General features: G+C 45.4%; 4 non-coding genes and 1 pseudogene across 5 annotated transcripts in view; 1 reads left to right on the top strand and 4 right to left on the bottom strand.

Annotated features, from left to right (window-relative positions):
- LOC105550294 overlaps positions 1–12,858 on the top strand; it is a 931,651-nt pseudogene that overhangs the window by 303,429 nt on the left and 615,364 nt on the right. The gene's annotated exons all lie outside the window — the stretch shown is intronic.
- TRNAK-CUU lies at positions 1,198–1,270 on the bottom strand. Its single transcript has one exon. It is a non-coding gene; the product is annotated as a tRNA-Lys (tRNA).
- Positions 2,257–2,328, bottom strand: TRNAH-GUG. Its single transcript has one exon. It is a non-coding gene; the product is annotated as a tRNA-His (tRNA).
- On the bottom strand, positions 3,208–3,279 carry TRNAG-UCC. Its single transcript has one exon. It is a non-coding gene; the product is annotated as a tRNA-Gly (tRNA).
- On the bottom strand, positions 4,586–4,657 carry TRNAE-CUC. Its single transcript has one exon. It is a non-coding gene; the product is annotated as a tRNA-Glu (tRNA).

The following is a 12,858-nucleotide window of genomic DNA, read 5'->3' as shown; positions in this document are numbered from 1 at the left end:
GGAGGCGGAGGTTGCAGTGAGCTGAAATCCGGCCACTGCACTCCAGCCTGGGCGACAGAGGGAGACTTTGTCCCAAAAAAAAAAAAAAAAAAAAAAAATTGGAGTGTCTCTTGAATTGAATGGTGCCAATCTTGGCTTCCACCCACCTGGCAAACCAACTTAACCTACTCCAGCCAAAGCAACAGTTAAAGATAATTTAGCAGGAACAAATGTAACGCAAACAACTCCAAAGCAAACAACTCCAGGCTTTCGGGAATAGAAAAAAGTTCTCCAGTGGATCAATAACTAATTCAAAGTAGTGGGCCCAGCACTCTGGAGTGGCAGCCTATACTCATCAAATAAGACTGCAACTGTAAACTCCCTACTCGCTGCCCTACCCGTTTGTCTTTGCTCCTCCTTTTCTTTGCTCTTCTGCTTCTCTCCTCCGCCTCCTCAACTTCTTTTCTAGAACCCTCTCCTCTCTTTCCTGACCTTCCTAAACTGGTTGTATTTTACAGCCCTTTGTGGCTGATGAAGGCTTCAAAACCTAAAAAGCAAACAGATGCTCCCTAACACCTAGCTGAGAATATTTTAACTCACTACAAAGGCCTTTCAAAACCCCATTCAAAATTTCTCACCAACAAAAAGAGAACCAGTATTTCCCTCTGGAGCGGTCCTAAGGCTGTTCTCCATGGAGCACTGTCGGAGTGGTTTAGGACTCTCCTCAGAGCTGCTCAGCTTGTCTACCTTTATCCAGTTGAGAAACCCATCGTGGATTAGAAGTACGTGGTCACTACTGACACTAGAATCCCCAGATTCCTCTTTTCTTTTTTTTTTTTTTTTGAGACAGAGTGCAATGGCCTCCGCCTCCCAGGTTCAAGCAATTCTCCTGCCTCTGCCTCCCGAGTAGCTAGGATGACAGGCATGCACCACCATGCCCGGCTAATTCTGTATTTTTAGTAGAGACGGGGTTTCTCCATGTTGAGGCTGGTCTCGAACTCCTGACCTCAGGTGATCCGCCCGCCTTGGCTTCCCAAAGTACTGGGATTACAGGCGTGAGTCACCGCGCCTGGCCCAGATTCCTGTTTTCTTGATGAATTTGGGGTGAATGGAGACGATTTCTGGAGTCAGTTACCATATAAGGGCAGTAGCCGCTGTGGCGATTTAGAACTTCATGTTTCTATGGTAGCAAACCGAGAGGGTTAAATAAAATCACAGCGCCCAACGTGGGGCTCGAACCCACGACCCTGAGATTAAGAGTCTCATGCTCTACCGACTGAGCTAGCCGGGCAACCGTTAGCGCCTGCTTCCTATATGAAATCATTTTCCACTGATGTAGAGGTTGTATGATCTAATTGTATATTATTTCCTGTGAAAGAAGTTTCAGGACCTAGGACTGGTGGACACGGCAATAGCCTTTTCATAATAGCTTTTTGCCACGGAGGAATCCGAGGTTTAGAGAGCGATGGGGGCTGCAGACAGCCAGGAAGGCTCGCGGAAGACTCGGGAATCACGAGTCCTGTCTGAAACCTTAGTGTTTCCGCAGATTCCTTTCACTAAGGGAACCTCCTCACCGACTTCAGAGGAGGGTGCGAAAGAGCCCGAGGAAACTCAGATGAGAGGTGCAAAGACCTCTCTCCAGAGCATTTTAGTTCTCCATCCTGGAAGTGGCACTGAGTTCCAGAGTCACCAGGGAAGGGTTCTCTCCTCTGCTCAAGTGAAGGCCGAAAGAACAGCCGTGGTCCCAGCTCCGTGGGCCTCCATACTGCTCTAAAGCTTCCCGCCTGGGCTGCCTAGCGCCTTGGTGGGCGAGCCGCAGTGTGAGCCAACTGGAACTATTGTTGTTTGAGACAGAGTCCCGCTCTGTTACCCAGGCTGGAGTGCAGTGGCGAGATCATAGTTCATTGCAGCCTCTACTTCCCGGGCTCAAGCGATGCTCCCACCTCACCCTCCCTAAGTAGCTGGGACCAAAAGCGCTCGCCACCATCTTAAAAAATTTTTTTTCTAAGCGTGTGTGGAGGCGTCTCAAGCTGGTCGCGAACTTCTGGGTTCCAGGTATTCTCCCGCCTCCGAGACTTCACAAAGCTGCTGGGATTACGTAATGGCGGGAGCCACCACGTCGGCCTGGAGCTATTGTTATTCACCGAATTTGTGGACTGCACTTCCGCGGGGATGCCTTAAGCAAAGGCAGAATTACAAGCATGTAACTCTTTTAAAAGTGCTGATTTAAAAAAAAAAAAGAAAAAGAAAGGCCACCAAAGCAAGGTAGGAGTAACATGCCGTGACTCGGATTCGAACCGAGGTTGCTGCGGCCACAACGCAGAGTACTAACCACTATACGATCACGGCGAGCCACCAGCAAAGCGGCGCTCTGGAGGTGCATTTAATGCCTCTTGAAAGAGCAATGGTTGTTTCGTGCTACTATTTGGCAGGTGCGTGAGGTCCACATCAATTAATTCCAAACTTTTCCATTCTGCAACCTTGAAGCTCCAACACCCGAATCAGTTCTTAGACGCTAAATCCCTTGATGATAGCTGTAGCACCACCCGCTCCGCCGGGCGGCGGCGGGCCCAGGTCCTGACTAGAAGGCAGAAAGCGTCAGCTGCAACCCGGGACCACGTCGCCTCTCGCCTCTCCGCCTCCATCCCCCTCTTCCCCCTCCAAAGAATCAATCAAGCCCAGGGATGCGAGGGGCAGCCTCGAAGGATTTTACAAATTACATCTGCAGCCTGTACCATGGAATTGAGGTTTCTCTTCCCAGAATGGTGGAAGGGGAAGAAAAACGGAGCTAAGTGAGCTGGGGAGGGGATGAGAGCCCCGTCTTAATTATTTCTTGCTTCCATCACAGGCACAAGAAGCGCTGCGTACTCTCTCGCTGGCATTGTGGGAGCTTGTGCTGACTTCCTCATCTTCACTCATCAGTATATCAGAGCCACCTCTGCAGATTCAGAAAAACAAACCCAACCAGCCTCTATTTCAGACACTTCCCTAGACCCCTAGAAGGAGAGTTATTGTTAACTCAGGCGACGCTGGCGGCCGAACCCATCAGATGGGCTTGGCTCGCACGTGCGGTTACCAAAATACAGATGTTTGCTGTGGGAGGGACAGACCATACTGGTGCAGACGCAGGACACAAAAGTTGTCAAAAGCTGTTTTCCTCTGTTCCCTGCTTTGCTCGGTTTCCAGGCCTACTCAGTCTAAAAAGCTGAGAGGAAAAAAAACCTAACCTGCGTTGGCCGGGAATCGAACCCGGGTCAACTGCTTGGAAGGCAGCTATGCTCACCACTATACCACCAACGCATCTGAAGCGAAACTCTTTCCTTTATTTATGAGAACTAAATAACCAGGTTTGGGTTTCCTGTTCATTTCTAGACTAAGAAATTTAGACTGCAGGAAAAACCTACAAGAGGAGAATTAAAAGGAAGCTCTTTAGAATTTCTCCCATTGAAAATTCTGTGGTAGTATCTTGTTTCACAGCTTTAAGAAAAGTCAATTCTAGTTTCCTGGGCATTTATTCCACACATGGGCAAAATTACATATGTACAAGACCATATACGACAACATTTTTTTTTTTTTCCCAAATAGCAAAGAGCTAGAAATAACCTAAGTGTCTATAGTAGGAAGCTGGCTAAACTAATTACGGAAAATCCATACAACGGAATGCTATATGCCAGAAGAAAGAATGAGGAAGTTCTTCATGTCTAATCTGTAAGTACTTCTAAAATACACTGTTAAATGGAAAAGGCAAAGTGCAGAAAGTATGTATCGATTACTTCCATTTGTACAAGGGGGAGAGAATGTTTAAATATATATACGTATGTATATATGCATGTACTTGCATTTGCATAAAACATCTCTAACATTATAATTAAGAAACTTAACAGCGGTTACATCATTAGAGAGAAAATAAATGGTAGAGGTTAAAGTCAGGTTTATCAGTTCTGTCCTTTTGCATATTTGAATCCTAAACCATGTAAATGTATGACCTTTTCGAAAATCCAGTAATTAAATTGAAAGAAAATACGTTACTGAAGGATATTTATTTCCACCGCAAAGTGTTAAAAATATATTGTGAAACTTAAAAATAGCTGGTGTTGGCCGAGTATGGTAGCTCATGCCTATAATCCCGTCACTTTGGAAGGCAGAAGAGGGTGGATCACCTGAGGTCAGGAGTTCGAGACCGGCCTGACCAATATGGTGAACCCCGTCTCTACTACAAATACAAAATTAGCCGGGCGTGGTAGCGCAGGCCTGTAATCCCACCTACTTGGGAGGCTAAGGCTGGAGAATCGCTTGAATCCGGGAGGCGGAGCTTGCAGTGAGCCGAGATCGCGCCACTGCACTCTAGCCTGGGACAAAGACAGCGAAACTCCGTCTCAACAACAAAAACAGCTGGAGATAAAATAGTACGTATAGCATACATCCACGTTGTTTCAAAATCTAGATATTAAGAGTGGTCTTTGGGTGATAGAATTGTGAGCGATTTATTTGTATTTTTTTACATTTTCTGTATTTCAGATTTTGGTGGGATGGGGGAGATTGACTAGCAGATAACGTTTATTTAAAAGATCCTGAGGGAAAAGCAGAAAAAAAAGTAAGTTTCTCCTTCCCTGACCGGGAATCGAACCCGGGCCGCGGCGGTGAGAGCGCCGAATCCTAACCACTAGACCACCAGGGAAGCTGTTAAAACTTTCCTCTTACAAATATATGATTCTACTAAGTGCTGTGGTTCATGCCTGTAACTCCTGGTCAAAGTGGCCAGATTGCTTCAGTTCACGAGTTCGAGACCAGCCTGGGCAAAGTGGCAAACCCGGGCTCCATCGCATCGAAAGCACAAAAAAAGTAGCCGGGGTTAGTGGCGCTTGCCTGTAGTCCCATCCACGCGGGAGGCCCGATCGCTCTAGCCCGGTAGGCAGAGGTTGCAGTGAGCCGTGATCGCGCCACTGCACTGCAGCTTGATGACAGGGCTAGATCCTTCCTTAAAAAAAATAATTATATGATTCTAACTAAACGTTTATTTCCACTTATTCTTTTACATATTATTTTTCACTGCCTAGATTCTGAGATACTTCCATACTGGGCCTTTCCTATGTTGGGGCTTCTTCCCGGTACTTCTTTCCTGGAGTAGAAAACACTGTGAAAGAATTCTCCAGCCTGGCTCTCAGAGCCTAGGGAGCATCGCGTACACGTGATTACAGTCTCCAAGACCAGAGATGAACGTCCGGAGAGAAGAGGGTGAGACAGAGAGGAAGCTCACCTCCTTGTAGTTGCAGTGATTTCCTGAATTGTGACCATTAGAAAAGTAGAGACCCAGCTACGTCTTTGCCAAAAACAACCAGGAACTTTTACTTAAGGAATATAAAGCACGTCATGAGAGTAACACTAGGACATCCTGAGCCCACTGTACCTTTTTTTCATGTCGTGTGAATTGTAGGCCAAACTGTTAAAACAAATACTACTGACAAGTGAAAATCACTCGGCCAACAGGTACTTGGTGCTCAGCAGGATCTGAGCTCAACTCACTACTGGGAGACTAAGAGAAGCTCAGGGTCTTGAACCTTTAAAACTCACGAGGTCACAGGCACGGTGGCTCACTCCTGTAATCCCAGCACTTTGGGAGGCCGAGGCGAGCAGATCACCAGGTCAAGAGATCGAGATCATTCTGGCCAACATGGTGAAACCCCGTCTCTACTAAAAATACAAAAAGTAGCCAGGCGTGGTGGCGAGTGCCTGTAGTCCCAGCTACTCAGGAGGCTGAGGCAGGAGAATCACTTGAACCCGGGAGGCAGAGGTTGCAGTGAGCAGAGATTGCGCCATTGCACTCCAGCCTGGGCAACAAGAGTGAAACTTCGTCTCAAACAAACAAACAAACAAACAAACAAAACCATGAGGAAGCCGGGTGCGGTGGCTCAGACACCTGTAATCCCAGAACTTTGGGAGGCTGAGGCAGGCGGATCACCTGAGGTCAGAAGTTCGAGACCAACCTGGCCAACAAGGTGAAATCCTGTCTTCACTAAAAATACAAAATTAGCCAGGCATGGTGTCGCCCGCCTGTAATCCCAGCTACTCCGGAGGCTAAGGCAGGAGCATCGCTTTAACCCAGGAGGCAGAGGTTGCAGTGAGCTGAGATGGCGCCATTGCACGCAGCCTGGGCGACAAGAGCAACACAAAATAAAAATTGCGAGGAAGGAAAAGAGGGAGTGAAGAGAAAGAAAACTGGGGTGCATGCATTAATGTGTTGCAAATTAACTTCATGAGCGAGAAAAGAAAGCAAATGCGGGCTGGATACGGTGGCTCAAGCTTGTAATCCCAGCACTTTGGGAGGCTGAGGCGGGTGGATTGCTTTGAGCTCAGGAGTTTGAAATCAGTCTGGGAAACAGGGTGAAATCCTGTCTGTACCAAAAATACAACAACAACAACAACAACAACAACAATAATAATAAAGAAAGAAAGAAAAAAATCTTAGTGAATTGTGTTCACTATATTGTACTTTCAGTTTTTCTGTAAGCTTGAAGTTTTAAAAAAATAAAAGGTTGAGGAAAAAATGAAACCATTAAAAGCCTCCCCTTCAGGTCTTTTTTGGTCAGATGACCCCAAGTGATGAATTCTGTGCCCATGAGTTCAAGCAGAAATTTTTAAAAGCAACCCCACTCCTCAAACACACTCTTACATCAGAAAATACTTTTGATAATGAATTTAAAAATTGAAAGATTGAATCATCACTGACGTGTGTATATCAGCAGGGCCTGACAGAAAAAAAAAATGGATGGTGAGATACGGAGTTTGGGGGGATTCTGGTAGTTGTTGTTTTGAGACATGGTCCCACTTTGTTGCCCAGACTGTAGTGCAGTGGTGAGCTCCTACCTCAGCCTCCTGAGTAGCTGGGACTACAGGTTCCAGTCACCACACCCCGCTAATTTTGTGTGTGTGGTAGCAGAGATACTAGGCCTCATATTGCCCAGGCTGGTCTCAAACTCCTGGGCTTACGCGATCCTCCCACCTCGGCCTCCCAAAGTGCTGGGATTACAGGCATAAACCACCAAGCCTGGTCTTGTTTTGCTTTTGAAATATCAATGTTAAAACGTTAAGAAACATTGTTTAAATCTTCCACTCATCCAGTCTCCATAAGAAACACTGTTTAAATCTTCCACTCATCCAGTCTCCACCTTTCTATAGGTTTAAATGCCATAAATTAGGAAGACAAGTAACTAAATGCTAGACATTTATTTTCACAAAGACAACAAGAATACTGTTGTCATGTCACCAAGGAGCCTAACAGAGCCCACTTCCTTTTACCCTAGCTGTTCTCATTGGACAAAGGCTGAAAAGCAAAAAGCATCTAACCTTCAAAACAACATCTTGGGATCTCACCCAGGGTGGGGACAAGGTAGCAGAATTTATTTTTCTATGTTGCAGAGGAAATCAGCCTCCTGTTTTGGTCAACAGTACTTTTTCATCAATTATTCTGCCACCTGCTGGTAATTTTTTGTTAAGAAAGGAGGGAGGAAGAAAACTATGAGCTATGGGAGCTAGCCACTTGTCTCAACATGAAAGCACCAGAAAGAATCTCGTCAAAGCACCAAGACAGGATTAAGCCTCCTCCTCTTGCCAGCAATAATGGTGGATGAGGAAGGAGTGTGATTGATTTACTTCACTCTGAGTTCTATTTTCCTTTTTTTTTTTTTAGACAGAGTCTTGCTCTGTCACCCAGGCTGAAGTGCAGTGGTGTGATCTCAGCTCACTGCAACCTCCACCCCTGGGTTAAAGCGATTCTCCTGCCTCAGCCTCCCAAGTAGCTGGGACTACAGATGCCCATCACCACGCCCAGCTAATTTTTGTATTTTTAGTAGAGACGGGGTTCCACCATATTGGCCAGGCTGGTCTCAAACTCCTGACCTCAGGTGATCTGCCAGCCTCAGCCTCCCAAAGTGCTGGGATTACAGGCATGAGCCACTGCCCCTGGCCTGTTTTCCTTTTTAAAAACATTTACAGATCATGTGCCAGACTAGGTATTGAAAATATAAAAATACACCTAGGCTGGGCGTGGTGATGGGCATATGAACAAGTGAATAAAAGAGAATGGATCAGGGAGGATTGAGTAGATATGATCTTCCCTAGTCCTCCTCCCTGGACATTATATATAAAACAACCCTAAGAAGACTGAAATGTGGAGAGAAGGAGGTAGACCAGTTAGGAGCCCCAGAAACAAAGGCAGGACACAATGCTGATTTCTGTGGACTTTTTTTTTGCCTCATATACCCCATATTTGGAGCTGAAGGAATCAGCAACCTGGAAATCTCAATAGGAGCAGCCTAAAAAATCCCTAACAAAAGTCTGTTATCGCTAGCCAAAGGATTAGGAATGAGGCAGTCTAGCAAAACAGAAAACTTTTAGACAATAATTGCTCTATTCCAGCCAAATGCAGAAACAAACTGTGGCTTGTCCTCTCCTATTCCAGCAAAGACTGAATGGGCTGCCTAGACTTCTACCACCAGCAAGTATATTAGGAGTCATCCCTTCCCTTTCCTGTTGGGGTGGTAGCAGAAGAAACTTAATAGAGAGTCAGGATTTTCACCCAAACTGAGCGAGTGGTAATGAGGCTACCCCCTAAGGAAAGAATAAGTGAGCTGAAAGAACAGTAGAAATTACTCAATCTGGACCAGGCACAATGGCTCATGCCTGTAATCCCACCACTTTGGGACACTGAAGCAGGCACATCACTTGAGGCCAGGAGTTCAAGACCAGGCTAGCCAACATGGCGAAACCCCATCTCTACTAAAAATCCAAGAAAAATTAGCCGGGCATGGTGGCACACACATATAATCCCAGCTACTTGGGAGGCTGAGGCTTGAACCTGGGAGGCAGAGGTTGTAGTGAGCAAAGATCGTGCCAGTGCACCCCAGCCTGGGCAATACAGTAAGACCCTGTTTCAAAAACAAAACAAAACAAAACTCAATCTGAAAAACAAACAAAATAGACTGGGGGAAAAAATGAGCCGAGAGCCTCAGGGACCTGTGAGATTATAACAAAAGATTTAGGCTGGGCACAGTAGCTCATGCCTGTAATCCTAGCACTTTGGGAGGCCAAGGTGGGGGGATCACGAAGTCAAGAGATCAAGACAATCCTGGCCAACATGGTGAAACCCCATCTCTACTAAAAATACAAAAAATAGCTGGGCGTGGTGATGCGTGCCTGTAGTTCCAGCTTCTGGGGAGGCTGAGGCAGGAGAATCACTTGAACCTGGGAGGCGGATGTTGCAGTGAGCCAAGATCGCACCACTGCACTCCAGCCTGGTGAAAGAGCGAGACTCAGTCTCAAAAGAAAAAAAAAAAGATTTAACATTTGCATCAGCAAATTCCTGGAAGGAGAAGAGGAAGAGAACATGACAAAAAAAGTACCAAAGGATTTGGTACAGGGATAAACCTACAAATTCAAGAAGCTGAATGAACTCCTAACAGGATAAATCCAAACTACTTCAGGCCAAGGCACATTGTAATAGTTTGGATGTTTGTCCCCTCCAAAACTGATGTTGATATTTGATCCCCAATATTGGAGGTGGGGCCAAATGGGAGGTATTTGGGTCATCAGGGTGGATCCCTCATGAATAGATTAATGCCCTCCCTCACGGACAAATGAGTTCTCACTTTTAGTTCCTGCAAGGACTGGTTGTTAAAAAGAGCATGTCATCTACCTCTTCTCTTTCCTCTTCTCTTGCCATTGATCTCTGCCCAAACCAGCTTCTCTTCACCTTCCACTACGGTTGGGAGCAATCTGAGGCCCTTACCAAATATAGATGCCCAATCTTGAACTTTCCAGCCATCAGAATCATGACCCAAATAAACCATTTTTCTTTATAAATTACCCAGCCTCAGGTATTCCTTTATAGTAACACTAAATGAACTAAGACACACATCATAGTCAAACTGCTGAAAGCTAAAGACAAAGAAAAAATATTGAATTTAGTGAGGGGAAAGCAATTTGAATAAAAGCAGATTTCTTTCTTTTTCTTTTTAATTTTGTTGTTTTGTTGGGTTTTCTCCCATGTTCAACCAAGTTAGAAAGCCAATTTCTCATCAGAAGTCATGGAGGCCAGAGGGAAGTGGCACAAAATTGTTCAAGTGCTGTGGGAAAAGACTGTCAATTCAGATTGCTATATCCAGTGAAAACATCCTTTAAAAATGAAGGGGGTATGATTCAACAAAAAAAAGACAAATAACCCAATGAAAAAATAAATATGTGAAAAAATGCTCAATGTCAGCTGGGTGCAGTGGCTCACGCCTGTAATCCCAGCACTTTGGGAGGCCAAGATGGGCAGATCACATGAGGTCAGGAGTTCAAGACCAGCCTGGCCAACATGGTGAAACTATAATAAAAATACAGAAATTAGCTGGTGTAGTGGCACACACCTGTAGTCCCAGTTACTCAGGACGCTGAGGCAGGATAATTGCTTGAACGCGGGAGGCGGAAGTTGCAATGAGCCGAAATTGTGCCACTGCACTCTAGCTTGGGGGACAGAGTAAGACTCAGCCTCAAAAAAAAAAAAGAAAAAAAAAAGAGTCATTAGAGAAATGCAAATAAAATCACAATAAGATACCGCTTCACCACCAGGATGGCTATAATTTTTTAAAATGGAAAATAACAAGTGTTAGGATAAGGAGACATTCAAATCCTCTTGTATTGCTGGTGGGAATGTAAAATGGCACACCTGCTGTGAAAAACAGTTTGGCTGTTCCTCAATAAGCTAAACATAGAACTAAATATAGAATATAGAACTAAATATAGAATATGACTCAGTAATTTCACTTAGGTATATACCCCAAAGAACTGAAAACAAGCACTTAAAAAAAACTTGTACATGCACGTTGATAGCAGCACTATTTATAACAGTCAAAAAGTGGAAACAATCCAAATTTCATTAATAGATGAATGGCTAAATAAACTGTGGTATATAAATACAATGGCATATTATTCAGACATAAGAAGGAAGGAAGGAAGGATTGATACATACTACAACTTGTATAAGCCTCAAAACATTATGCTCAAGAAGGCAGACACGCCGGGCATGGTGGCTCACACCTGTAAAGCCAGCTCTTTGGGAGGCTGAAACAGGTGGATCACGAGGTCAGGAGATCAAGCCCACCCTGGCCAACATGGTGAAACCCCATCTCTACTAAAAATATGAAAAAAAAAAAAAATAGCTGGGCGTGCTGGCGCGTGCCTGCAGTCCCAGCTACTCTAGAGGCTGAGGCAGGAGAATCACTTGAACCCGGGAAGCAGAGGTTGCAGTAAGCCGAGATTGTGCCACTGCATTCCAACCTGGCCACAGAGCAAGACTCCGTCTCAAAAAAAAAAAAAAAAAAAGCCAGACACAAAAGGTCAAAGTTATACACAAAATATATAGTGTATAATTCCATTTACATGAAGGTCCAGAACAGGTATTAATAAATCTAGAGAGACAGAAAGCAGACTGGTGATGGCCAGAGGCTGAGGACTGACTGGCTAATGGGTACAGGATTTCCTTTCGGGGTGATGAAAATGTTATGGAACTAGAGAGAGGTGATGGTTTGATGGTTGCACAACATTTTCTTTTCTTTCTGTCTTTTTTTTTCTTTTTCTTTTTTTTTTGAGACAGAGTCTCGCTCTTGTCACCCAGCCTGGAGTGCAGTGGCACGATCTCAGCTCACTGCAAACTCTGCCTCCTGCAACCTCCGCCTCCTGGGTTCAAGTGATTCTCCTGCCTCAGCCTTCCGAATAGCTGGAATTACAGGCACACGCCACCACACCCGGCTAATTTTTCATATTCTTAGTAGAGATGAGGTTTTGCTATGTTGGCCAGGCTGGTCTTGAACTCCTGATCTCAGGGGATCCGCCTGCCTCAGCCTCCCAACGTCTGGGATTACAGACATGAGCCACCGCGCCCAGCAGACAAAATTTTCAATGTACTAAGCGCCACTGAATTGTACACATTAAAATACTTAAAATTGTGAACTTTATGTTGTATTTTACCACAATAAAAAAATAATGAAGGGGGCCAGGTGCGGTGGCTCATATCTGTAATCCTAGCACTTTGGGAGGCCGAGGCGGGCGGCTGGGAGGTGGAGGTTGCAGTGAGCTGAGATCATGCTACTGCACTCTAGCCTGGGTAACACTGAGTGAGTTAAACTCTGTCTAAACAAAACAAAACAAAACAAAACAAAAAAGAAGGGAAAATCCTAGCAGGATTTCCTACAGATACAGACAAGATTATTATTATTATCATTATTATTTCTTTTGAGATGAGGTTTCACTCTGTCACCCAGGTGGAGTGCAGTGGCGAGATCTCAGCTCACCACAGTCTCTACTGCCCAGGCTCAAGCAATCCTCCCCGCTCAGTCTCCAGAGTAGCTGGGACCACAGGCGCATGCCATCACACCCAGCTAATTTTTTTTGTATTTTTGGTAGAGACAAGATTTCACCATGTTGCCCAGGCTGGTCTTGAACTCCGGAGCTCAGGCGATCCACCCACCTCGGCCTCCCAAAGTGCTGGGATTACAGTATGAGCCACCACCTTGTTTTAAAAATCTGTAACTTTAAGACAAGAGACCGGGCGCGGTGGCTTATGCCTGTAATCCCAGCACTTTGGGAGGTGGAGGCGGGAGGATCACGAGGTCAGGAGATAGAGACCATCCTGGCGAACACTGTGAAACCCTGTCTCTATTAAAAATACAAAAAATTAGCTGGGCGTGGTGGCGGGCGCCTGTAGTCCCAGCTACTCGGGAGGCTGTGGCAGGAGAATGGCGTGAACCCAGGAGGCGGAGCTTGCAGTGAGCCGAGATCGCACCACTGCACTCCAGCCTGGGCAACAGAGCAAGACTCCGTCTCAAAAAAAAAAAAAAAAAA

Source organism: Mandrillus leucophaeus, unplaced genomic scaffold (genome assembly GCF_000951045.1).
Source record: "Mandrillus leucophaeus isolate KB7577 unplaced genomic scaffold, Mleu.le_1.0 Scaffold475, whole genome shotgun sequence".
Classification (NCBI taxonomy): domain Eukaryota; kingdom Metazoa; phylum Chordata; class Mammalia; order Primates; family Cercopithecidae; genus Mandrillus; species Mandrillus leucophaeus.
The sequence above is the reverse complement of the archived record's forward strand: the minus strand, read 5'-3'. Positions and strand labels throughout refer to the sequence as shown.